Source organism: Oryctolagus cuniculus, chromosome 17 (assembly GCF_051225735.1).
Source record: "Oryctolagus cuniculus isolate XC-2025 breed Fujian yellow rabbit chromosome 17, ASM5122573v1, whole genome shotgun sequence".
Classification (NCBI taxonomy): domain Eukaryota; kingdom Metazoa; phylum Chordata; class Mammalia; order Lagomorpha; family Leporidae; genus Oryctolagus; species Oryctolagus cuniculus.
Genome location: NC_142883.1, coordinates 66209414 through 66236574, shown reverse-complemented (window position 1 = coordinate 66236574; position 27161 = coordinate 66209414). Strand labels below are relative to the sequence as shown.

Below are 27161 nucleotides of genomic sequence, written 5' to 3'. Positions count from 1 at the left end.
GGAATGAAGGGAAATTTTGGTGATGGTCCCTTTTATGAGTTATCTTGATTGGTTCCAATCTCCAGTTATTCAGTAAAACACTAATGTAGGTTGCTATGATGGTCTTCTGTAGATATGATCAAAGTCCATAATCAATTGGCTTTAAGTAAGGGGGATTATCCCAGATGAACTTGGTGGGGCTGACTCAGTTATAAGGCCCTAAGGTTAAAATGAGTCTCCCCTGAAGCAGCAGACACTCCTCAGGTAGGAAGCAGTTCTCACATGTGCCCAGGAGTGCTGTCTCCCCTTCTTGATAACCCATCCTGTAGATGCAGTCAAAATTCTCATCCACACTCCAACATCTGATAACATTTTCAGGTAGACACAGTCTTTTTCTTTTTTGAATCTGGTTGGCTGTGCATAAAACAGTGCCTTTGCTGTTTTCGAAATATCTCTTGGTCAAGTTGATTACTTCTTCAGGCAACACCTTGTTTATCAGCACTGCTGTCAGCGGCTTGTGTGAAGAGGGATAATCCTGGAGCTCTCAGCTCTAGGTCAGAACAGGCAACTTCAAGAATCTGCAAAATCTTGAGTGATTTGTCCTATCAGAGTAGTTCATGGAGCCATGCCCAAGATGGCTAACATGGGTGGCCCTGGGCCTCATGAGCAGGCCAGTCCTGGGTCTGAAGTTCATCCCTGCCTTGGATTAGCCTCTGCTTCTCATCAATCAATAGATAGTCCTCATGTTGGTCCTGATCCACAACTTCTCAGGTCTTTCTTCAGTTAATTTATTATCATTCTTTGACATTTTCCAGATAAATTTACTCAGTGCATTGAAACCAATAACTCCAAGGGTCACACTGCTCCAGTGTAAGTCGCATCATTGACCAGGCCTTTATAAAGTGATAGATTCCGATTGTTCCGCCAAGGGAGGTCAGTGGGGCCTGGCGCTGGCATCGAGATGCCACTTAAGGGCTGGTACTGGAGACGCTCGCTCCCGTCTGCCCTTCTCCTCCTGGCTGTGGCGGAGTGAGGCTGACTAGGGGAGAACTGGGCGCCCCATCTGCCCTAGCTGTGGCGCCAGATTCCTGGCTCTGGCAGGAGGAGTGACAGCGATGTGTTTGCCTGAGGCTATCCGGCCCGGCCCTCCGCCCTTCCCCCTGACTCTTAAATGGCATCTCTATGCCCCAGCATCATCCTGCAAGTCCCTCTGCCAGGAGGGAAGATGGTTGCAGGGAGCTGGCAGGATGAGCTGGCCCAGCAGTCCAAGGAGGGCTCTGCCCGGATGCAGGAAATGCTCCCGGCCCTCCTGGGCTTTCTGCGCACCAAACTGGGCCTCGACCTGGGCCTGGAGCTGAAGCGGTACCTGGGCTGGGTGATCCTGGTGGTGCATGGGAGCGCTCGGGCTGCTGCTGCTCTTCCTGCGATGCTAAGGCTGGGCCGCGGCTTGTGCTGGCGCCCGCAAGAAATGGAGGAGCCCGCCGCTCAAAAGGGAGTTGGCGGCCTCGCCAGCCTCAGCCCTGACGACCTAGCCTTGCTGAAGAACCTCAAAAACGAGGGGCGCAAGAAGAAGAACCGGAAGAAACTGCCCGAGAAGCCCAGACCAAATGGACGGACCATTGAAGTGGCTGAGGGTGAAGTTGTTCGAACTCCTCGAAGTAGAACAGCAAAACAGCCACGAGAGAGAGACAAGAAAGCAAAGTCAGTGCTGAAGTAGTGCAAAACAGTCCTCGCCATGATGGAAAGGAAGTTGATGAAGGAGCCTGGGAAACTAAAATTAGTCAGAGAGAAATGACAGCAGCGTAAATGTGATAAAATGTTGACTGATTCTGGTTCATTGGATTCAACTGTCCCTGGGATAGAAAATATCACCACAGTTCCCACCAAGCAACTTGCAACTGCATCATTTCCTGTTGGTTCCAAGAAGGATAAAGCTGATTCTCATCTAGATGTTCAAGTTAGCAACTTTAAGTCTGGAAAAGGAGATTCCACACCTCAGGTTTCTTCAGGATTAAATGAAAGCCTCACTGTCAATGGAGTAAGCTGGAATGAAAAAATTGATAAAGCCCTCCTCACAGATCAGTGCAAGTGAGGAGAAGTGGAAAGCTATTTCACCTACTACTGCAGGCAAGAGGAAAACTGAGCCATCTGCTTGGAGTCAGGACACTGGAGATGCTACTGCAAATGGAAAAGACTGGGGAAGGAATTGGAGTGACCGCTCAATATTTTCTGACATTGATGGTCTGTCTTCTGCAGATCCCGGCTCTGATTGGAATGCACCAGCAGGAGAATGGGGGATCTGGGTAGATGAAGAAAGAGCTTCACTTCTGAAGTCTCAAGAACCAATTCCTGATGATCACAACATTTCAGATGATGATAAAGAAAAGGGAGAGGGAGCTCTTCCAAGTGGAAAAAGAAAAAGATGAAAAAGAAAAAGAAGCAGCAAGGTGGAAGATAACTCTTGCACAGGACACAGAAGAATTAGAAAAGGAAATTAGAGAAGAGCTTCCAGTGAATACCTCTAAATCCCATCCAAAACATGACAAGGTTTTTTCCTCGAAGACTGTAAGCACTAGTGATCCACCTGAAGTACTTGTCAAAACAGTCACCCCATCAAGACGCTTCCACCTGCGGTTTCTACCGAGTCATCGGTTAGCTTATCAAAAGATGATTCTGACAAGAACTCTTCCCAAGTGCCAGACAGATAAATCCAAGTCAAATATGAAGCAAAGTAGTGTGCCTCCTGCCCAGACCAAGTCTGGAACCAAGGAATATCCCAAACAAATAAAAAAGAAGAAAAAAGCCAGATGGGAAAACTGAGTGTTTTTTCTTTCCCTGTATTGGACATGTGTTTGCAAACACTGTCTTGAAAATTATGCTGTTTATGCAATAATTTGTGGATATGTACAGAGTTTTATATAAACTTAAACCAATTTTTAAAACAAAACTGAACTCAACCACCATAAAAATGGAATCAAAGAAAGTTAATTTATGAAATTAAGAGATCAGAAAACTATTCTACGTACAGTGCTGGAAGAGACTTGGGAAAGTCTTTTCATTGAATGAGAATTATTTTAATTTAAGACTATTATCCTGGCTTTACAACAGTGCCCTGTTTACAACAGATGGTGCCCTATCTCATCTGCAGCTGAGGAATAATGGATTCTGATTAGAGAAAGGATTGTCTTCAAGTTAGCAGGCAACTCCTGGGATCTTATGCACAAACTTGCACCATTTGGATCTATTTTATGTTTAAATCAAAGTACTTTGTTTAAATGCGTAATCTGACATATCTTTACATATTTGTTGGTAGCAATTTGTATTAAAAGAATCACAAGTACAAATAAAAAGTCATTTATCATTTATTTAACTAAACTGTCATGGTTTAGTCTACAATTTTTAAAACGTTCTTAATTCAGACATTGAAAATGTAGTTAATACTTGTATGGCTTATGAAGTTATTTCTGATAGCCTTGCATTACTTGAATCGTTCAAAATACAGTATATTTGAAATTAATAAAGGAAAACTATTGTATTTCTTTTATATACATTTAAAGTTCAGACTCACATGCTCTTGTTTATGCCTTGAAAACTTTCAGGTAAAATTCAGCTCACATTTTCCTTTCCCAAGCAATTCCTTTTCTTACAGCATCAACTCTTAGTTGCTAGTAATTTTTTACTTTAAATTTGAAATCATTCACACACACATGTTCAGCCATGTACACTGTAAATGATTTAATGGTTTAAATTATTTACACTGTAAATAGCCTTTACCAAAAGTGATTGACAAGGACCATAATTAACACCACTTAGTGACTTGTGAGAAAGAAAAAAGTCATGTTTTATTTAATGTGATTGGCTAATCTGTTTTTATGTGGCACCAAGAATGAACTTATTTAACAGCTGTAAGCAATGCTACTGATCTGTCCATCCAGCATTGTCTTTGTGTTTTGATGGCATTGCCTTGTCAGACTAGGAAAGCTAAAGAAAGAGGATGGTTTTAGTTTTGCTGAAGACTGACCTTATTAATGGACAGCTTTCCTAAACAAGGATTAACTTTTATCAGGTGTTAGCATTTGTTTCAGGAACATGCCAGTTGTTTATATGTCAGAAGTTTTGTTTAATTTTATGGTATTTCTAAATCGATTTGCTTAAATAAATTCAGCAAATAGAAAAAAATAATGTGAAAGATTTCTCAGAAGCCTTGCAAAGCTGTTGGTCTGACATTCCATGCCTCAGTTTGTAATTTTTTTTTTAACAAAGAACACTGTTCTGAAGTTATTTCGTGTTGACTACAGTAACAACCTATTTCTTCTCAAATTCTCCAATACTGACACATCACCATGTATCTTGATAACTGGTATAGAGAGGTATTAGCATGGTGACCTTACAGATTTAAATAAAATAAATTTAAAATAAAATAAATTTAAATTTATTTGGCTGAAGGCCATATACTACCATGCCAGGAATTCCACTACCAAAGGGTCACCACTCTAGTCTCAAGTACTTGGAGAAGTTTCCTCTTGATTTTCATTGCCTTGTCATCTAATCCAGTGTTTTTAAAACCAGATGTGTAGGTGTTTGATTTAAAAAAAAAAACCTGACAGCTACATGAATGCTGGATTTTATTTAAAAACAGTCATTCAGACATTCACCAATCAAATAGTCTAGGTCAACAATGCCTAGAACTATGTGAAATGCTAGGGTTCCAGCCATGAGTGTTCTAAACTTTCATTTGGAACATAATAATTGAAAAATCTAACACCCACATATGATTATATCTCAAATCTCTTTACATACTGTGTTTTCTATTTGTTGTCCAGAGCATCTAGGTCTTTGACAGCTTTGTGGCAGACCTCACAATACAGCTACTTCCACTATCTGGACATAAAAGGGAACTGCTGTAAAAGCACTGCTTTTAGAAACAATGTGGTTCTGATATATCATTTCAAAAATTCAAGCTCTTTCTCCCTTTGTCATTAAAATTGTGCATGCCAGCCATCAAGGAAATAAAAATAAAAATCACAATGAGGTTTCACCTCTCCCCAGTTAAAATCAATCTCACATATAAATCAAAAACCAATAATGCTAGTGAGGATATGGAGAAAAAGGTACTATTATTGACTGTTGGTGGGAAGGCAAACTAATTCAGCCATTGTGGAAGACAGTATGGAGATTCCTCAGAAAGCTGAAAATAGATATACTATATGACAGCCATCCAATCCTGGGAATTTATGCAAATGAAATAAAATAAGCATATAAATGTGTTATCTTTACCTCCATATTTATTGCAGCTCAAGTCACCATAGCAAAGATGAGGAATCAACCCAGATGTCCAACATCAATGACTAAATACACACACACACACACACACACTATGGAATACTACTCAGCTGTAAAAAATTGATGCAACTGGAAACCATTGTACTTAGTAAAATAAGCTAGTCTCAAGAAGATGAATATCATATGTATTCCCTAATCTGTGGAAGATCAAACAGTACCAAAAACATAATGTATTTTAGCAAAATTATCATTTTGAGATTTGATGATTATTTATAGCCCTTGTCTCTACTGTTGCTCAACAATGTTTATTTCTTCTTACTGTTTCTTGAATTCTTAGTTGAGGGTTAACCTTATGATTATAAAATAAACTGAAAGGATGTCGTAAAAATTAAAAGAAAAAATAAGGAAGGAGGAAGGAGGGTAAGAGGGTGTGCAAGAAGGAGGGTACAATGGGAAGTATTACTATGCTCCTGAACCCCTATGTATATAAAGTACATAATATGTATACTTCTTGAGTCACAGTTGTTAACATACCAAATGCCCTCACCATATACCTGAGCTAATAGGTATGTTAACAACTGTGGTATATGGTATATGGTGAGGTATATGGTGAGGGCACTTGAAATCCTCTCTTTTGGCCAGTTCATTACTGTTTACTATAGTCAACTTGCTATGTGGTAGAGCATCAGAACTTATTCCTCTTATCTAACTGTAACTTGATACCAAATGACTCATGTCTCCCTTTTCCCTTCCCACCACTTCCCTTGATCGAGCCACTACTCTTCCATGAGACTGGATGTTTTAGATTTCTCACATAAGTGAGAGAGATGATATTGGTTACTCTATCCCTGGTCTGTATCATTTACCCTGGTGTCATTTTGGTTCATCCATGTTGTCTCAAATTTTAAAAGCTGAATATAAACATATATCCCTTTAAATATCCTTTCAACCACTGATGGACTGGTATATTGTTTCTTAGCTGTTGTGAATAATTCAGCAATAAGCATGTGAGTGCAAATATCCCTTCAACATCAGGATTTAATTTCCTTTGAGGGTGTTCCCCATAGTGGGATTGCTAGATTGTATGGTATTTTTATCTTTAATTTTTTGAGTAATATTCATGTTATACAACAAAATAGCTATCCTAACATATACCACCAAGAGTGTGTAGGGGTTCATTTTTCTCCACATTCTGACCAACACCTGTTTTCTCTCATCTTTCTGATAATAGCCAATCTAACATGGGAGGGAATACCACAATGTGGTGTAAATGTGCATTTTTAAGCAGAGATGTTGGACATTTTTCCAAAGTTGTAGTAATCAAAACAACATGGCAGAAATGCATTCAGATGGAGATCCAAGATGTCTAAATAGGGCATAGCCGTGCTGACTTCAGCTGCTCTGGGTTATAAAAAGAACAAAGGAAGGACCACAGTTCCAGGGGCAGGTGTTTTTGGTGGAGAAGTGACAAAACAATGAAGATTCTGTGGGGCAAGAGGAGAGAAGGCAGGAACACAGTTGTGGTCTGTCATGCAGTGCAACCAGCTGCTCATTCTGAGCCTCTGCCTCCATCTTACCAAATGAAGGTAGAAAAAAAATGACTGCCACTCGCAGCTTTAGCAGAGAGGGAATTCCACACCCATCCAGTGACTTATGCTTTACTCTGGGAAGCTGACTGGTGTCTGAGCAACTGCAGGACTTCGAAAAGGAAACCACATTGCTCTCCATCCTGGAAGAAGGCCCAAGTACTTGGGCCCCTGCACCCATGTGGAAGACCCAGAGAAGCTCCTGGTTCCTGGATTTGGAACCATGTAGCTCTGGCCATTGTGGCCATTGGGGAGATGAACCAGTAGATGGTAGAACTAACTTTCTGTCTCTCCCTCTGTCTGTTATAACTCTACCTCTCAAATAAATAAAATCTTTACAAAAATTATAAAGACTATATATGACAAAAGAACAGCCAATCTCATACTGAATGAGGAAAAGCTAAAAGAATTTATATTCAGATCTTGAACAAGACAAAGATGTCCACTTTCACCAATCTTCTTGAATATAGTACTGGGGGTACTATAAAAGTTTTATATCTCTAAAACTTTTGATGAAACATCGTTAATAAAACTGTAAAGTTATTTATAAAACAGTTGAATGAAAACAATTAAAAAAAACTTCTGGGCTATAATGCCTATAAACTGCCCATGAATAACTGTTTATCTGTCAAACTACAATGTTCACCTATTTCCAAAAATGTTATAAATATTTAAGTGGAATACTTTGATGAGATTGAAGATACCATGCTGAATTTAAATGAGCATGAGATACAAAATCAGAGAAATCATGATATTTATCATCATTATTGCTATCCATAGTATAATATTGAACTCTTCTCAAATTCTGATTATTTGCTGTCTGTAAGAGGTAGTTGGCTCTGAGTATTGAGCTTATATCAATGAATATAAATGGGTGGAATGGATACCATTTCAGGCTGAAATGTTCAGACAGCATGGGAACTTCTAGGTATACTTACAGGGTTTGGTTTTCCAACTGTAACATTTTCCAACTGTAATTGTTTCTTTTTCTTTTCTTCTTCTTCTTCTTCTTTTTTTTTTTTTTTTACAGGCAGAGTGGACAGTGAGAGAGAGAGACAGAAAGAAAGGTCTTCCTTTTTCCGTTGGTTCACAATGGCCGCTGCGGCTGGCGCACCACGCTGAGCTGAAGCCAGAAACCAGGTGCTTCTCCTTGTCTCCCATGCGGGTGCAGGGCTCAAGCACCTGGGCCATCCTCCACTGCACTCCTGGGCCAAAGCAGAGAGCTGGACTGGAAGAGGAGCAACCGGGACAGAATCCGGTGCCCAGACCAGGAATAGAACCCAGTGTGCTGGCGCCACAGGCAGAGGATTAGCCTATTGAGCCGCAGCACCAGCTGTACTTGTTTCTCTGCAGTTATTAAATTGATAGTTATGTTTTATCAAGTGTTGTGAAATATTGATATTTTATGTTACCTTGACAAGAAAGGAATGCTGGGAGTTATGTAACTTCACAAAAATTATTTTTACTATAAATATATTTGAAATATACAGTCCTTTGTATGTATTATCTATTTGAAATGAGTTTTATTCTGTGTGTGTGTATCTCACTAAATAAATTTAGTTTCAAAGATAACAGCAGCATAGGCTTTTATTTTTGCTTTATTCTCTGTCATCAGAACATTAAAGAAGTGGTGAAGAAAGCATTACTGTTCAGAAATGGCTTTATTTGTCTTCATAGAAGTTATCAAAGCACTCTGAAGGTTTCCCACCACTTAAGGAAGGCAGAACAATTTATAAACTATTATCTTTATGAAAAGTGAGGTGTTCTCTCTATTCAACCTTTTTGCTGATTTTAAGTTAAGTATATATCATTATACTGCTGGTATCAAAATGAAAACACTTTGTATAACCAAACTAATTTGGCTAGTCTCCATAAAAGTGATGTGAATATTTTACAGGATTATTGCAGAAGCAAAAGAAAAATGAATATGTAAGCAAATGGGTATGCAATTTTCTCTCTTGCATAAGACTGCTTGGATTCCATGAGCTGCCCCATACTAGTTCCAGCAAAAGGGCAGTGCTCAGAGGCCGGGCTCTACTATAGTCTAACAAAGCTGTCAGGACAATAAGTAATTTTCCCTGAATAGGCTCAAAATTTAGTTTGGTACAATTTTTTAACTGGGAAGGTGATGGGCACAACAGTTCAGATGTCACTTTTTAATTTTTTTATTTATTTGAAAGAGAAAGAGAGAGAGAGTTCTTCCATTCCACTGGTTCCCTCCCCAAATGACCGCAATGGCCAGAGCTGAGATGATCCAAAGCCAAGAGCCAGGAGCTTCTTTCAGGTCTCCCAAGTGGGTGCAGGGGCCCAAGGAGTTGGGCCACCTTCTATTGATTTCCCAGGCCATAGCAGAGAGTGGGATCAGAAGAGGAGCAGCTGGGACTTGAACCAGTGCCCATATGGGATGCTAGGGCTGCAGGCTGGGGCTTTATCCCACTGTGCCACAGCACCAGCCCCCAGATATCACTTTCAATGCCTGTGTGTCATATTAGATGCATAGTTTGAGTCCCTGCTCCTTTGCTTTCTATCACACTCCATCTAATGTGAACTCTGGGAGGGAGCAGGTGATGACTCACGTACCTGTATCTTTGCCACCCACATGAAAGACCAAGACAGGCTTTCAAGTGTCTGACTTCAGTCTGGTTCATCCCTGCCAGTTATGAATATTTGAGGTAGTGAACAAGCTGATAGGAGATCTCTCTGTCTCTACTATCTGTGGCTTTCAAATAAAGTGAAAAACACTTTGAACAAAATGTAAAACTCTTTTTTTAAAAAACAAATAAAATTAGGGGCCGGTGCTGTGGTTCTCTTGGTTAATCCTCCACCTGCGGCACCGGTATCCCATATGGGCACTGGGGTTTAGTCCCGGCTGCCCTTCTTCCAGTCCAGCTCTCTGCTGTGGCCCAGGAAGGCAGTGGAGGATGGCACAAGTGTTTGGGCCCCTGCACCCGCATGGGAGACCAGGAAGAAGCACCTGGCTCCTGGCTTCAGATCGGCGCAGCGCCAGCCATTGCAGCCATTTGGGGAGTGAACCAATGGAAGGAAGACCTTTCTCTCTGTCTCTCTCTCTCTCACTGTCTATAACTCTACCTGTCAAATAAAAAAAAATAAAAAAGAAAAGCAAATAAAATTAAAAACACTTTATTTGAAAAACAATGGAAATTCAAACAAAATAAAAATTCTGGATGGTATAATAAAATCTAAGGTATTTAAAAAAAAAAAAAAACAGCAAAACCCTCAAGACCAGAAACCATAAATGATGGGAACAAGTTACATGTGGAGTTTATAGTGATGTTTTCAGATAACTTGAATGAGAAGGCAATAACAACTGCTAGAAAGTTGATCTGAAAATTTGAGTGCGATGAGAATCATAGGTAATAAATTAAGAATGTAGCATTAGACAAGTAATAAAATGAATATATGTCAAAAATATTTTTAAAAAAGATTAAAAACATAAACTACATGCAGGAGAAGAAATAAATGGAGATTTTTTTTGACAGGCAGATTTAGACAGAGAGAGACAGACAGAGTTAAAAGTCTTCTTTCCATTGGTTCACCCCCCAAATGGCCACCATGGCCGGTGCACTGTGCAGATCCGAAGCCAGGAGCCAGGTGCTTCCTCCTGGTCTCCCATGCGGGTGCAGGGCCAAAGCACTTGAGCCATCCTCCACTGCCTTCTCAGGCCACAGCAAAGAGCTGGACTGGAAGAGGAGTAACCGGGACAGAACCGGTGCCCCAACCCAGACTAGAACCTGGGGTGCTGGCACCGCAGGTGGAGGATTAGACTAGTGAGCCATGGCACTGGCCATAAATGTAGATTTAAGGTTGATTTTAGGTCTTTGCTTGCATATACACCTATTTGTGAATGTGAATCATATACAGGACTCATATGAGACTACTGTAACCACACCATCTGCTGCCCCCTCAGTATTTTCTTTATTCTCAATATTTTTCAAATTCTCAATATAGCTAGCCAAATTCCTGGTATCATATCATTGATTTATATTCTTAGTATTTATGGTGTTTGACAACAAATTTTTTAGATAATTTTTGAAAGCAGAGTAGAAGGTTTAGAATAGTGTGAGAGTGGAGACATGCTTAAAGTAGTCTTTTTCATTTGAGTTTTACCTAATTTGACTCTCAAAAATAGTTTAGGTAAGTAATTCTCTTCAAGTGTTTTTAATGGGTATTAGAAATCCTGATTCATGGCTGGCGCCGTGGCTCACTATGCTAATCCTCTGCCTGTGGTGCCGGCACACTGGGTCCCAGTTGGGACACTGGATTCTTTCCCGGTTGCTCCTCTTCCAGTCCAGCTCTCTGCTGTGGCCCAGGAGTGTAGTGGAGGATGGTCCAGGGCCTTGGGCCCTGCACCTGCATGGGAGACCAGGAGGAAGCACCTGGCTCCCGGCTTCGGGTTGGTGCAGCGCACCGGCCGTGGCGGCCATTTGGGGGGTGAACCGATGGAAAGAAGACGTTTATCTCTGTCTCTCTCTCACTGTCCACTCTGCCCGTTAAAAAAAAAAAAAAAAAGAAATCCTGATTCATATCAGTCACTAGTTAAGTATGTTCATTGTCCCAGCTTGGAGAAATGAATGTGTAGATTACACTCACATAAAAGGTTGGCTAATAGCTTTTATAATGCCCTTCAAAGAGCTTACTGACACTATTTTGCCCTCATTTGGAAAATGAAATATATGAAAATGAAGGATAATTATGTATGTGCAGATTATCCATGAGAACAGCTATAAAGTTTATTATGTGAAATCTCAATAAGCAGAGTTTTGCTCATTTGGACTGTTTTGCTTTGGCTTTCTTTCCCTGTTACTGTGTTAAATCAGTGTGCATATGTAGATTCCTGTCTTCCCTTGTGAAATGAGGGCTGGTTTAGATTAGTACTTTTCTACATCTGTTTTCAGATTTCTAAGCATACATTAAGGTAGTTTTGGGGATCTATGTTCTTGGGTCAGAATGTGAAAGAACTTAATTTGTGCAGGGCACATAACTAAAATTTTAACATCATCGACATTAGTAGTATTGCTAAGTATTGTCTTTGAGTCTTACTGTTCCTCATTTTATTCTTGTTGGCTTTGGCTGCTTTGAAAATTTACAGGATGAAACAGAAACTACAGACTGTTGCAACTGAAGGTTTAAGTATTGTTTATTTTACCATAAATTCTATGTGTGTCAGCAGTGCTGGTATTTCTGTCGCTTTGTGTTTAAATACAACCAAATTTCAAATAAAAGAGACAGCTGGCAGTGGATGCTTATCAGCATAGACAGGAATCCAAATAGTGAAGTTTGGCATCCTGAGTTTATTGGTAATCAGTGCCAAATATTTATGAGAGAAAGCAAGATCAGCATCTTTAAGTTCCAATCCATGAAGTTTCTGATTTAAAAGTCCAAAGTTTTGGGGCTGGTGCTGAGGCATAGCAGGTAAACCTACCACCGTAGTGTTGGAATCTCATGCGTGCTGGTTTGAGTCTTGGATGCTCTTCTTCCCATCTAGCTCCCTGCAAATGTGCCTGGGAAAGCAGTGGAGGACGGCCCAACTAATTGGGCCCCTGCACCCATATGGGAGACCTGGAAGAAACTTCTAGCTCCTGGCTTCAGATCAGCCCAGCTCTGCACTGTGGCCATATAGGGAGTGAACTAGTGGATGAAAAAATCTCTCTCTGAGTTTGCAACTCTGCCTTTCAAATAAATAAGTAAAGCTTTGAAAATAAAAAAGTCCAAAATTTAACAACTGCAGATGTGATGTTTTATTTTTTTTTAGTCATAATGTATAACCTTAGAACAAGTAGGTTAAGACTCACATTGAATACTGGGTAGTACAAAAACAACATGGGATTCATAGGAGATTGCTTAGCATATATACACAAGGAATATTGAGATTGTAGAAAAATGAAATTAAAAGATATGTACTTTGTGCAAAAATATTTAAATCCCTGCATAGTTTTTTCCATAGTACACATTTTCTATTAACTTTTAAGACTCATATCATCCCAGATCTCATAATGAAAATACAGCATTACTTTTTCCTATATGAGAACATTCTATGAGCATCACGGTTATATGATTTTATGAATATTTATTTTTGTTCAACAGTGCATTTCTATCCAGTTTATTTATTTATTTATTTTTGACAGGCAGAGTGTACAGTGAGAGAGAGACTTTCCATTGGTTCATCCCCCAAATGGTCACTGCAGCCAGCACGCTGATCCAAAGCCAGGAGCCAAGTGTTCCTCCTGGTCTCCCATGTGGGTGCAGGGCCCAAGCACTTGGGCCATCCTCCACTGCACTCCCGAGCTACAGCAGAGAGCTGGACAGGAAGAGGAGTGACTGGGACAGAATCTGGTGCCCCGACCGGGATTAGAACCCGGGGTGCCAGCACCACAGGTGGAGGATTAACCTATTGAGCCACGGCGCCGGCCTCTACCCAGTTTAATGAAGAACGATTACTTCCCTTTTTCCACGTCAGACATGTCCAAGGAACAAAGCAGGACTAATGACTGATCTGTTTTTTAGCCCATTTCTGTCATTTAATCTTGCACATTTGCTTTAAAATTTCTTTGACTTACCAGAAACAAAGGCCAGTTGTCCAAAATCCCCCTCATTGTCATGTTTGTTCTGGATTCTCTTAAGTTGTCCTTGAATATTTTATTCTATACTCTGAAAATCCTTCAGAAACACAATTTTAAAGTGAAATCTTTCTAAGTTCAAATTAAACATGGCATACTCCAAACTTCTAAGGAAACAAACAAAAATTCCCAGACCTATGCAAAGTGTAAATAAGCAGAAGATATTTTTAAATTTCTTTTGTTAAACTAACATTAACATCAATGGTGAGGCAAGTGGACCAGGATTTAAAAGCAGCCCTTTCATAAACAGAGATACAAATAGGCTAAGCAAAGTATTATGAAATAATAAATGAAATCATGTATGAAAATATAATAAACTACAAGCAAGAGATAATTAAAAATATAAGATTTGTTAATGTTACCAGGTCATCTAAACAGGTGAAAAATACAAAAAGGAAATCACGTGATCAGTTAGATTACATGTTGAAAAGCATTTAATAGAATTCTGCATCTAGTGAAAAAACACTTGCTATCAGTAAAAATAAACAAACAAAAAGTGACTTCCTCAATCTGGTCAAGAACAAAGGGAACCTACAACGAACAACACAGCTAATACAGGACCACTGACAGCTTTCTTCCCTGGAAGTAAGCCTGGATCAGGAGGCTGCCACTATTTATCTTCAACTTCCTACTGGAGGGTCGTCAGGGAAATAAAATGGCAAAAAGTAAATCAAAGGTGTAAAGATAATTTCTAAGGAATAAAACTGTCATATAGTATGACACTTACATAGAGATAATTCATAAAAATCTAAAAAAATACAAATAATAAACAAATGTAATGAGATTACTAGAAAGATTTCCACTACTTACTAAGTACCAGCAAGAGATAAAAAAAATATTAAAGGGCAAGAAGCAGAGTAGAAAACAAATATCTACAAGAGATAAAACGATTATATTATGTAATAATTGTAAACATTCACAAGATAAATATCAAAACCACCACAAATGACACACAGAGAAATGAGTTACAAATATGAAGAAAGGGAAAAGGCCCAGAAGCCAATAAACAGCCAATACTCTCTACCTCACCCTAAGCAGGTTACTGCAGCCTCAGGTGGGATTCTCCCAGGAAGACCCTTGGGGAGGCAGGAGGGTCCCAGCAGGTGGCTGGTGAAAGGGTGCAGCCCTGGGGGAGGCCCTTGGCCCCTGAACCCAGGCCTCGCCTCTCTACCATCTGGAGTGGCCTGGAGTTCCCGTCCCTGCTGTAAAGATGCTGATTTGTTGCGTCTTCTGTGTCGTCCATGCTGACGGCTATGCGAGCTGTCCGATCAGACCCAGTGGTGTAAAAAACGTAATCTTGCAGGATTTTGATGTCATAATAGTGCAGTTCCGCCGCCGAGAGAGGTCCGAGGAGCGCGTTCTGAAGAAGAGGTCTCAGATCCGCGATGCTGCGGTGCGGCGAGAGCAGCGAGGCGCCGGCGGCGGCACCAGGAACGGGCAGTGCAGCTCCTCCAGCTTCCCGCTGACCATGCGGAATCGCCCGTGGTTCTCGGGAAGACGGACGCCAGGAACTTCCACTCGGCCTTCAGCCCAGACACGGCCATCTTCCCTCATCTCCGGCGGGAGGGGAGCAGGCCAAGCCCCGTCAAGGTCAAGGCCGCGACCTCCCCGCGGGGCGCCCAGGCCCTGCTCCCGGGCTCCGCCTCTCCCCGCGGCCCTGGCCCTCTGCCTGAGCGCGGCAGGAAAATGACTTACTAGTCTTAAATGAACATAAATTTCTGCAGGTCTAACAAGCGCCAGTGTGATGCTGGATCTGCGATTTCATGGAGCCATTCTTTGTGTAGCTGTGAGTCTAGGGCACAGTGTGTCGTTTTTAAATTGTAATTTAAAAACAAGCTCCTAATTGTGTTCTCTCCTTTTATTCACTCTTTGGTTAACTGAATTTCCAGAGAGTATTTCTCAATTTTCATTTAATATAGGTTTCGTTTGTATGATTTGGGGGGAGTTAAGGTTTCTGTTGTCATTTATTACTTAATTTTTGTGAATCTTGCTTTAAATGCAAAATTCTATTTTATGTAGCAAGTGTGATTTCTTTAAAGCCTGGCCACTAATTTTGCAAATAGAAATGCAGAGAAACTACTTGTATGTAAATTTCAAGCCAGGGGCCAAAGCTGTGGCCCAGCCCCTTAATGCCTTGGCCTTCAGCAATGGCATCCCATGTGTTCCCTTTATATCTAAAACACATTTAACTGCTTTCTGTATTTTATCTGGCAAGAAAACTTTCAGTTGTAGTGTAGATTAAATGTAGTGAGTTATAAAAATATGATGTTCTCATTTTAATCTAATTCATCTAAACCTACAAATATGGATTTTTAAAATTGGGTTTATGTTCTCCAAATCTTTATTATTTTGTTGTTTATTTAATATAGCCAACATACCTGGGTAATTGAAATCTTTTATAACTTATGTGTGAGTTTCCAATTGCAATACATTTTGCCTCATTGATTTCTCGTTTGCTGTGTTTTTGTACAATATTTCCTTACTTTTTGCCAAAATATCATAGTTCTTTGTTAAAGGCTTTAAACTTCAGTTACATTCTGTCTAATATTTGGCCCAAGATGCCTTTTTTCCCTTCTGTTTGAGAATAATAATTTTTTTTGTCTAATGAGCCATGATAAAATACTCTGAGATATCCGAACCCATGGTTTCTAATGTTTATCACATCCTTATTTATTTATTTATTTATTTATTTATTGACAGGCAGAGTGGACAGTGAGAGAGAGAGAGACTGTGGCCAGCACGCTGCCACCAGCGCACCACGCTGATCCAAAGCCAGGAGCCAGGTGCTTCTCCTGGTCTCCCATGCGGGTGCAGGGCCCAAGCACTTGGGCCATCCTCCACTGCACTCCCAGGCCACAGCAGAGAGCTGGACTGGAAGAGAGGCAACTGGGACAGAATCCGGCACCACGACAGGGACTAGAACCCAGGGTGCTGGCGCCGCAGGTGGAGGATTAGCCTATTGAGTTGCGGCGCCGGCCCACATCCTCATTTTTAAGTGTACATCAGTTTTGGTTCATTTTAAATTTTACTGTTGTTATTGAAGGGTGGTGGCTCCCACACCAATACTGCTCTAGCTGGGTCTCTAGGATGCCCAGTTCTCCAGGAGCTTCACTTTGTACTTTGATTTCCACTTGTCTCTCCTCTGGAAGCACTGGCAATGATCTCCAGGGGTGTGCCCTCAGGCTGCAGTGTGCACAGTGAGTCAGACAGCTCTGAGCGTAGTTCCATATTGGTTTTCCAGGCTGATACTGGAGCTGCCCGAGCCTGAGAAAGTTGTGATCCCCATCCTGCTGCCTTAGCTTGGCTCTGCTCCTGCTGCAGCTCCAGGTCCTTCAGCCTCTGCACCCCCGGCCTTGATCCTAAGATACCTGAAAAGCTCCCGGCACCAGATCCCTGTGTCGCATGCTGCATCTTGCTGTCCCCACAGTGTGCACTGGCCTTTTCCCTTGGCCCTTGCTGCTCCAGCTGATTTTCTGCAGCAGCCCAGGGCCAGGTCTTGGTTGCTGTAACCTGTGTCCCTCTCTTTGGCCAAACAATTCCATCCATCCTGGGCCTCCAGAAGCAGTTCTTGGATCCCTGATGACTGTTGGCTGAAATCAGGAGCCAGAGTCTACACAGCTCAGCATCCTGGTTCACCCCTCAAGTGGCAGCAATGGCCAGAGCTGAGCCAAGCAGAATCCAGGAGCCAGGAGCTTCTTCTGGTTCTCCCACATAGATGCAGGGGCCCAAGCACTTGAGCCACCATCTGCTGCTTGCCCAGGCCATAAACAGAGAGCCGTATCAGAAGAGGAGCAGCCAGCCCATGCACTTGCACCCATGTGGGATACTGGTTCTGCAAGTGGATGCTTAGTCTGCTATGCCACAGCACTAGCCCCCGATGTTACCTTTAAAATGTATGTATGTTTGTAGAAAGATTTAATCATGCTAATTACCAAATTATCTTTGGTTATGGTAAAATACTACTCTTTTAGCAATTTTAGATACACAATGCATTATTAATTGCGGCAAACAAGTGGTTTCATAGATTACTATAACATATCCTCCTGACTAACTGAAAATTTGTACCTTTTGGTCAACATTTTTCCTTTCCCCATCCTGCCCCATACCCTAGCCTCTGGTAACCACCTTTCTACTCTCTGTTTCTGTGAGATTTTTTTAATTCCACATATACATGAGATAATACAGTATTTGTCTTTGTCTATTCAGCTTATTTCACAATATAATGTCCTGTAATTTCACCTATGTTTCTGCAAATTGTGGAATTCTTTTCTTTATTAAAGCTAACTAGTATTTCATTACATATATATACACACATAGATATTTTAATTATTCATCCTTTTATTGATACTTAAGTAACTTCTTTATGTTGGTTGTTGTTAACAATGCTGAAATGAGCAGGGGAGTGGGGCTATCCCTTTAATATAATGATTTTAGTTCTTTTGTATATATATCCAGGAACACAGTTGGTGGATTATTTGACAGTTTTCTGTTCTCATTGCTTTGTTTTCCATGATGACTGATGTCCTACTTTACATTCTCATCAACTGCACAATCCCATTTGTCCATCCCTGCTTTTGGTGTCTGCAGATTTAGAGTCCTATCCAAGAAAGTACTGCTCAGAAGAGTAAAGCTTCCACCACGTGTTTTCTTACAGTAGATTTATAGTTTTGGGTATTGCATTTAAGTGTTTCATCAACTTTTAGTTGACTTTTGTATATGACATGGAAAAGAGACTAATTTCATTCTTCTATATTTGCATTTACAGTTTCCCCAAAACCATTTATCATGAGACTATCTTATCCACATTGTGCTTCTTTGATATGTCTGTCAAAAATAAGTTGACTTAAATCCTTGGATATTTTCTCTGGACTTTCCATCCTATTCCATTGGCCTATGTATCTGTTTCATGCTGGTGTCATACTGTTTAATTACAATAGCTTTATAATATATTTTCAAGGGAGAAGTGTGATACCTTCAGTTTTGTTCTTTGGGCTCAAGATTACTATGACTATGTAGTATATTTTCTGGTCCCAAGGAAATTTTAGATTTTTTTTCTATTTCTGAATAAAAGATTGTTTTTATTTTTATAGGAATTGAACTGAATGCATAGATTGCTTTGGGTCATATGCCTATTTTAATAATATTATTCCAATTTATTATGAGAGACTTTTTTAATTTATTTGTATCTTCTTTATTTCATCAATGTATTATAATTTTAGTGTATAAAATATTCACCTATGTGGACACATTATTTCCTAAAACATTATTTCTTCATGCTCCTATATATGGGATGATTTTCTTAATTTCTTTCCCAGATAACATATTATTCATCTGTAGAAACACTAATGATATTTATATTGATTTTAGAACTTGAGATTTCCTGAATTTATTTATTTTCTAACAGTTTTTTATTGGATTCATTATTATCACTGGCAAATAGAAACAATTTTACTTCTTCCTCTTATACAGATGATATTTTTGTTCTTGCCTAATAATTCTCTCTAGGATTTTCAGCATTACATGGAAAAGAAATGGTAAGCATGGACATATTTGTATTATTTCTGATCTTAGACAAAAGACTTTTTAAACTTTTCATCAGTGACTTTAATGTTAGCTCTGCTTTTATTGTTTATGGCTTTTATTGTGTTGAGGTATGTTCTTTCTGTGACAACTTTTAGAGAGTTCCCATGAACAAATTTGAATTTTCACAAGTTGTTTTTCTGCATCTGCTCATATAGTGACAATTTTATGATTTTTATTCTTTATTATGATAATATTGTATATCACACTTATTTTTAAATTTTAATTTAGAATATGCAAATTTAATGTATTTCATATATATAGATTTGGGAACATAGTGATACTTTCCATCCTACCATTCCTCCTGCCCATGGTCCCACTCTTCTTCCTCCTTCCATTCTTATTCCAATTATTTTTACTAAGATATATTTACAGTTAACATTATAGTCATAGGATTAATCCAACAATTAAGAGTTCAACAATTAGTATGAAAAAAAGGTTCCTCAACAGTCAAGATAAGGGCTGTTAAGATCATCACATATCAAAATGTCATTTTTGTTTTTAATTTGCATAGGAAAGCTGCAGAAGAAGACCCAAGTGCTTGGGCCTTGAACCCAGGTAGGAGACCTGGAAGAAGCACGTGCCTCCTCGCTTCAGCCTGGCCCAATCCCAGCCATTGTGGCCATTTAGGCAGTGAACCAGCAGAGAGAAGATATCTCTCTGTCTCTGTGTCTGTCTCTCTCCCTCTACTTAGCCTTATAAATAAATAAAATAATTATTTGCAAAACCTGTATATATGAAATAAAGGAAATCTAGTCCTTTATATAAAGTGATAAAATTTATAAAGACTCTAATCCCGCCGGCGCCGTGGCTCACTAGGCTAATCCTCTGCCTTGCGGCCCCAGCACACCGGGTTCTAGTCCCAGTCGGGGCACTGGATTCTGTCCCAGTTGTCCCTCTTCCAGGCCAGCTCTCTGCTGTGGCCAGGGAGTGCAGTGGAGGATGGCCCAGGTACTTGGGTCCTGCACCCCATGGGAGACCAGGATAGGTACCTGGCTCCTGCCATCGGATCAGCGCAGTGTGCCGGTTGCAGCGCGCCGGCCGCGGCGGCCATTGGAGGGTGAACCAACGGCAAAAAAGGAAGACCTTTCTCTCTGTCTCTCTCTCTCACTGTCCACTCTGCCTGTCAAAAAATAAAAAAAAGACTCTAATCCCACTTCAGAGTGCTTGGTTTGATTCGCAGCTGTTTCCGATGCCAGGTTTTTGCTAATGCAGATGTTGGGAGGCAGTAGTGATAGCTCATGATATTGGGCTTCTGACAGGAGTACATTCCCAGCTCTTGGATTCAGCCCTGATACAGCCCTGGTTACTGTGGGTATTTGGAGGAGTAAGTCTGTGGATAAGAGGTTTTCTCTTTTGTCTCTCCTGGCCTACCTGCCTCTCTTTATGTCTCTTTAACTCACACACACACATACAGACACACACAAACATATGTATTTTTTTTTTTGACAGGCAGAGTGGATAGTGAGAGAGACAGATTGAAAAGTCTTTCTTTTCCATTGGTTCACTCTCCAATGGCTGCTGTGGCCAGCATGCTGTGGCCAGCGCACCACGCTGACCCGAAGCCAGGAGCCAGGTGCTTTCTCCTGGTCTCCCATGCGGGTGCAGGGCCCAAGGACTTGGGCCATCCTCCACTGCACTCCCAGGCCAGAGCAGAGAGCTGGACAGAAAGAGGAGTGCCCAGGACAGAATCTGGTGCCCCAACCAGGGCTAGAACCTGGTGTGCCGGCTCCGCAGGCAGAGGATTAGCCTATTGAGCTGTGGCGCCGGCCACACATATGTAATTTTTAATATGACAATAATCAAGCAAAGCAACGACTAAAGAATATAACATGATATTGACTCATGTTTGAATAATTCAATTGAAACTACTGTGAGTTGTTTGAAGTATCAATGAAGAATGGAATATCTGCCTGAAAATATAACTTAGGAAAAGTCTGCAACACAAACAACCTATAGAGACTGGCTAGAAGAAAAGTATACAGAGCCGTCTGAGAACCTGCAGCAGATTCTGTTCTCCAAAAATTCCTGGTCTGATCCATAAATGCAGTACAATCTCCCAAACGCTGTTTCAGCAATTCCTTAAAAACTTCATTGGCTGACTTGTATATTAGCAGAGGGTAACTCTCACCACTGCAGAATGTTGCATGTTTATTTGTAGGTTGATATTAACTTCTACTATATCATCTATACAACCAATAAAGACCATTTCAGACTTCATATCCCATAGGAATTTAGCAAATTCTAAATTCTGATTTTAATCCTATGTAACAAATATGCCTTTATTGTGGCATCAGAAGACCTGGAGACCAATATACAATCAGCTTTGATGGCTCTAATTTCTTATAACCATGAAAATTTTACCTTATCACATTTATTTGTTTCATTTTAACTTAAAGCCCTCATAAATCTCCTATAATATGATATAAAACAAAATAAGAAATAATCAATCAACTTACTGGAGATGTATTCATTTCCTTTGGTCTTGGAAACATGTAGAGGTCTCTACAACTATACCTGGAAGAGAAGGTAAATGCAGGGAATCATGAGAGAATTGGCCTGACTTGCTCCTAGAGTCCACAGTGCTAATGAAGATCATGCAAATACAGAATAACCGACACCTTAGCTGGAGAAACAAAATAAAAATCAACCTCCCTGTGGAGAATTAGCGCTTTACAATTGAAAACAGGCAGAAGACTTTTTGAAAGAGCACACAAAATTAGAGTAATTGGCAGTGATTAAATCTAGTTATCCTTAGGTTAATGGGAATATCAACATATATGATACCAACACACTTTGAAAAGTATTTGCCTACTGGAGTTTACTTTAGTAAATAGTGATATTATGAAGAAACCTGGGACTTGCCTGTTGGAGATACAAGGTCTAGGAAAGAATCAGGACAAATCACCAGACTTGAGAAGGTTGAATACAGGTTAGACTACTGCTTGGGGCAACCATATCCCATATGCACATTCTTGGATTGTGTCCTTGCTATTACATACCTAAAATACATCATCTGAGATGATGGATAGGTACTTGGATTCCTGCTACCCTCATATGAGACCCAGATGGATTCCTGCCTCCTGGCTTCAGCCTGGAATAGCCCTGGCTGTTAGGACATTTGGCAAGTGAATTAACCAGCAGATGGAACATCTCTCTCTTCCCTTTTCTCATGCTCTGCCTTTCAAATAAATACTTTAAAAATTACAAATAAAATTACAACAAAAAGCCTCTGTTGATTTTTAATACATCAAATGCTGATACACTTTGCTGAGTGTGGAAAAATTTAATAGTATGCCAAATACAATCAAGAGAGCTTCACATAGATATTATCATGGGCATGATTCATGCCGACTATGTCAGCAAGGATGTCAGCAAGACCACTGCCACTTAAACTGCTTGAACATCATGAGCATTGGTTTACAATTTCTATAAAGTAAATGCTTCTACTTAAAATCCATGGTATCTGACATCTATTAATCATTTGACATTTGTCAACAGACAATGTCCTAAAGCACGCTTTGTTACATCTTTCTCATATGGTACAAAGAACCTGACAATTCCTGAGCCACCAGAAAAAACTATCAGGATACAGGGAGATTCAGCATTATCTCCAAATACAAAATGCAGAGAGGATAGGTTTCAAACAGTTCACATTCTGGGAATAACAAAGGCAGAATGAAGCAATGGGAGTGTGTAATGGGGTGATATTTCAGATATGACAAGTCAGCCCTTCACTGAAAGTCACATCTCCAAGATCCCTCCAATAAATATCATTTCCTAGGCCCTTGTCTATCTTTCTCATCTACTCACATCTTCCTTGCACTCAGGCTTTGGTAGCTTACAGATGAGGTGAGTTAGCATCACTCAATCTTGGTCACCCTGGACCACAGGATCAATAATTGCTTGGGCCATGAAAAGTTAAGGCCTTTACCACTCTAGGACTCCTTTGCCTCTACTATGAAGCTCCAGGGAGAGGGTTTGGCCAGAAGAGTGGATCCTGAATCTTGGGGTCCAAGTCTCCATTCAGCATGAACATTTTGTTAAAAAGAAAACAGACTCATCATCCAGTACCCTAATTTTCCTCATAGAATCAACTGTCTTTGGACAATATATTTCGATAAACTTATTAAACTCAAACAAGGGTACTGGGAAGGCCACACATAGGAATGAACCAGAAGCTTCATTGACTGATGAGACATGACAAAACCCCACAAATTCAACTGCCTCATAGTAACAGATCTCATACACACTGTATGGTGATTTTGCTGGAAATTTGGGGGAATGTTTCACTCGTATTTATAATGTTCTAATGCTTCATTGGATAAGCCAAAATGGCAAATGACTAAATCAGTTATAAAACTTGTGCTATGGTTTGAAAATTTCTTATCAAAAGTGCTTGGTAACAGGGGCTGGAATCGTGATGTGGTGGATACAACTGCCGCCTGCAACACCAGTATACCATGTGGGCAAGAGTTTGTGTCCCAGAGACTCCACTTCAATCCAACTCCCCGATAATGACCTAAGAAAAGCAATAGAAGATGGTCCAGGTGTTTGGGCTATTGCTACACATGTGGGAGACTTAGCTGATGCTCTTGACTTTGGTCTGGCCCATCTCTGACTTTTTCAGCCTTCAGGCAAGTAAACCTTGGAAGATCTACCTGCCTTTCCCCAATACCACCTGTAACTTTTTCAAACAAAAAAGTATTTAAGAAATACTTGAGTGCTGGAGCCGCTGCCGCCGAGCCCGGGTCCCATTACCGAGCGCCCCTCACGCCTGTCCGACGTGCACTCCCGATTCCTTTTGGTTCCAGGTCCAAAATGGCAGCTCTCAAGGATCAGCTGATTCACAACCTTTTGAAGGAAGAACATGTCCCCCAAAATAAGATCACGGTTGTGGGGGTTGGTGCTGTGGGCATGGCCTGTGCCATCAGTATGTTAATGAAGGACTTGGCGGATGAACTTGCTCTTGTTGACGTCATGGAAGATAAACTGAAGGGAGAGATGATGGATCTCCAGCATGGCAGCCTTTTCCTTAGAACCCCTAAAATTGTCTCTGGCAAGGACTACAGTGTGACGGCCAACTCCAAGCTGGTGATCATCATGGCTGGGGCACAACAGCAAGAGGGAGAAAGCCGTCTGAACTTGGTCCAGCGTAATGTGAACATCTTCAAATTCATCATTCCCAATGTTGTCAAGTACAGCCCCAACTGCAAGTTGCTTGTTGTTTCCAATCCAGTGGACATCCTGACCTATGTGGCCTGGAAGATAAGTGGCTTTCCCAAAAACCGTGTGATTGGAAGTGGTTGCAATCTGGATTCAGCCCGCTTCCATTACCTGATGGGGGAAAGGCTGGGAGTTCACCCACTGAGCTGTCACGGCTGGATCCTTGGCGAGCATGGAGATTCAAGTGTGCCTGTGTGGAACGGCATGAACGTTGCTGATGTCTCCCTGAAGACTCTGCACTCAGAGTTAGGCACCGATGCAGACAAGGAACAGTGGAAACCGGTTCACAAACAAGTGGTAGACAGTGCTTATGAGGTGATCAAGCTGAAGGGCTACACATCCTGGGCCATTGGATTGTCTGTGGCAGATCTGGCAGAAAGCATAATGAAGAATCTCAGGAGGGTGCATCTGATTTCCACCATGATTAAGGGGCTCTATGGAATAAAGGAGGAGGTCTTCCTTAGTGTTCCTTGCGTCTTGGGACAAAATGGGATCTCAGACATTGTGAAGGTGACTCTGACCTCTGAAGAAGAGGCCCACTTGAAGAAGAGCGCAGACACACTTTGGGGAATCCAAAAAGAGCTGCAGTTTTAAAGTCTTTGGATAATGTCCTACCACTTCACTGTCTAGGCTACTACAGGGTTTTAGTTGGAGGTTGTGCATGTGGTCCTTTTTAATCTGATCCATGATTAAAGCAGTGAGATCATGATGGCCTAGGGAGGGAAAAAACCATGTTTCCTAAAGTTAGAAATAGAATGGTTTACAAAATCCGACAGCTACATCCAGGTACTGGGTGACACTGACTTTGTGTCATCCTGAGCTGGTCAGCCTAAGTTATAGTTCCCCACCTCTGAGGTGCCACTGCCTGTGTTGCACGAGCTCCAGTTGCCCTTCCGACTAGACGTGCGTTTACTGTGTGCTACGTAACTTCTGGTCCCTTCACCAAACGTGCTTAGTCCAACTTTTTTTCCTAGTCAGTCATAACCTGGGATCCAATATTGTATAAACTCAATATTGCATGTCTTGTGCATAACTGTTCTAAAGGATCTTATTTTGTGTATTGTATGTATGAGTAGTGTACACTGCACATAATGTAAAAAGAAAGATCTACATATAGCAATGCAACCAGCTATCCATGTGTCATACCAACTAAATCATTAAATAAACCTTGAACAGTGAAAAAAAAAGAAATACTTGAGGAGCTGGCACTATGGCTTAGCAGGTAAAGCTGCCGCCTGCAGTGCCAGCATCCCATTATGGGTGCCGGTTCAAGACCCAGCCACTACACTTCTGATCCAGCTCTCTGCTATGGCCTGGGAAAGGAGTAGAAGATAGTCCAAGTCCTTGTGCCCCTGCACCCACATGGGAGACCCAGAAGAAGCTTCTGGCTCAGCTGGAAGAAGCTCCTGGCTCCTGGCTTCTGATCGGCTCAGCTCTGGCCATTGCAGCCATCTGGGGATTGAACCAGCCAATGGAAGACCTTCCTCTCTCTCTCTCTCTCTCTCTCTCTCTCTCTCTCTCTCTCTCCTTCTCTCTATATAACTCTTGCAAATAAAATAAATAAATCTTAAAAAAGAAGTATTTGTAGGTTTTCCTGCTGTGACTAAATGAAAAAGTAGGACTGGGCTTAGAGGGTTACAGCAATACAGGGTGAACGGGAAAGCAATAATGGATCCTAGGATGCTTAGTCACTAACTGAAAAGTGGTGAGCAGGTTCACCCACAGAAGACTGCACAGCTTGGAGAACCATGAGGTTTAATGGAGATCCAGAACTAAGCTACTTGTAGATTTTACATGTTGTTGCTGTTATAACTCTTATGTAAAATAGTTATGCCTCAGCCACTGATCTAATGAAAGTCTGAAATAAGCAGCATAACTCTAATCATTGTTATGAAATTAGTCTATTTTCCTTCCATTCTATCCTGAAACTTTATGAAGAAAAATGGAAAAAAAGCTTGTGAATCTAAAATAGGAAATCCTTGGTAGGCAGGTATTATATATCAATATTTGTCTTTTTTTTGACAGACAGAGTTAGACAGTGAGAGATAGAGACAGAGAGAAAGGTCTTCCTTCCATTGGTTTACTCCCCAAATGGCTGCCATGGCTGGTGCGCTGCACTGATCCGAAGCCAGGAGCCAGGTGCTTCCTCCTGGTCTCCAATGCGGGTGCAGGGCCCAAGCACTTGGGCCATCCTCCACTGCACTCCCGGACCACAGCAGAGAGCTGGACTGGAAGAGGAGCAACTGGGACAGAACCGGGGCCCCAATAAGCACTAGAACCCGGAGTGTGGAGGATTAGCCTAGTGAGCCATGGCACCAGCCAATATTTGTCTTTGAATGTGAGTGGGTTTCTTAAAAAACTTTTGAAAATGTTCACTCATTAAAATACATATTGTTATATTTTCATTACATCCAGAAGATAAATTTTATTTTTAACTTGCACGTTTTTTTAATGCTTTTTAGTAAACAAAATTCTCATAACTAGGTTAATTAAAAGTTGGAAAAATTTAGATAAATGTAGTTATTCCCATTGCCCCTTCTTTTTTAGGATGAAAAAGCAAATTTTTGTGTTACCTGATTACCATTTTATGAAACAAAAATGCAATTTGGGCATAAAGACTTCTTAGTAGTTGTATTATGCTACATGTAGGGAGGATAAAACTATGAATTGTTGTTACAAGGGACAAGGTGTAAGTCATAAACATCTAAAGAAAGAAATATATACACTTAACACTGTGAAATCACTCACCAATAAAGAGTTGAAAAAGGAAATTATCTTTTTGTTTAAAAGTAAGTATTTTTTTACAAGATGATTTTAGAAGATATTGAGAAACACCAAGAGTTAACACAATAACTTCATGAAAAATAAC

The 27161-nt window shown here is 40.7% G+C and overlaps 1 long non-coding RNA gene, 1 other non-coding gene and 3 pseudogenes across 4 annotated transcripts in view; all 5 read left to right on the top strand.

Moving 5' to 3' along the window:
* The window catches only part of LOC100347036 (uncharacterized), an 876288-nt gene extending 867871 nt beyond the window's left edge, over positions 1 to 8417 (top strand). The window contains exon 2 of the transcript XR_016223726.1: positions 7879 to 8417. This is a non-coding gene — a transcript (uncharacterized LOC100347036). The remainder of the gene's footprint in view (positions 1 to 7878) is intronic.
* LOC149121319 (protein LYRIC pseudogene) lies at positions 1205 to 1696 on the top strand (annotated as a pseudogene). Its single transcript, XR_016223675.1, has one exon. The product of XR_016223675.1 is annotated as a protein LYRIC pseudogene (transcript).
* Positions 1796 to 2799, top strand: LOC138847848 (protein LYRIC pseudogene; annotated as a pseudogene).
* A 2973-nt stretch (positions 8418 to 11390) lies between the features above and the next one.
* LOC149121318 (uncharacterized) lies at positions 11391 to 19795 on the top strand. The gene is made up of 2 exons (XR_016223725.1): positions 11391 to 15272; positions 16187 to 19795. It is a non-coding gene; the product is annotated as an uncharacterized LOC149121318 (long non-coding RNA).
* Positions 19796 to 23763: 3968 nt separating this feature from the next.
* Positions 23764 to 25483, top strand: LOC138847889 (L-lactate dehydrogenase A chain pseudogene; annotated as a pseudogene). Its single transcript, XR_016223661.1, has one exon. The product of XR_016223661.1 is annotated as an L-lactate dehydrogenase A chain pseudogene (transcript).
* Positions 25484 to 27161: the final 1678 nt, after the last annotated feature.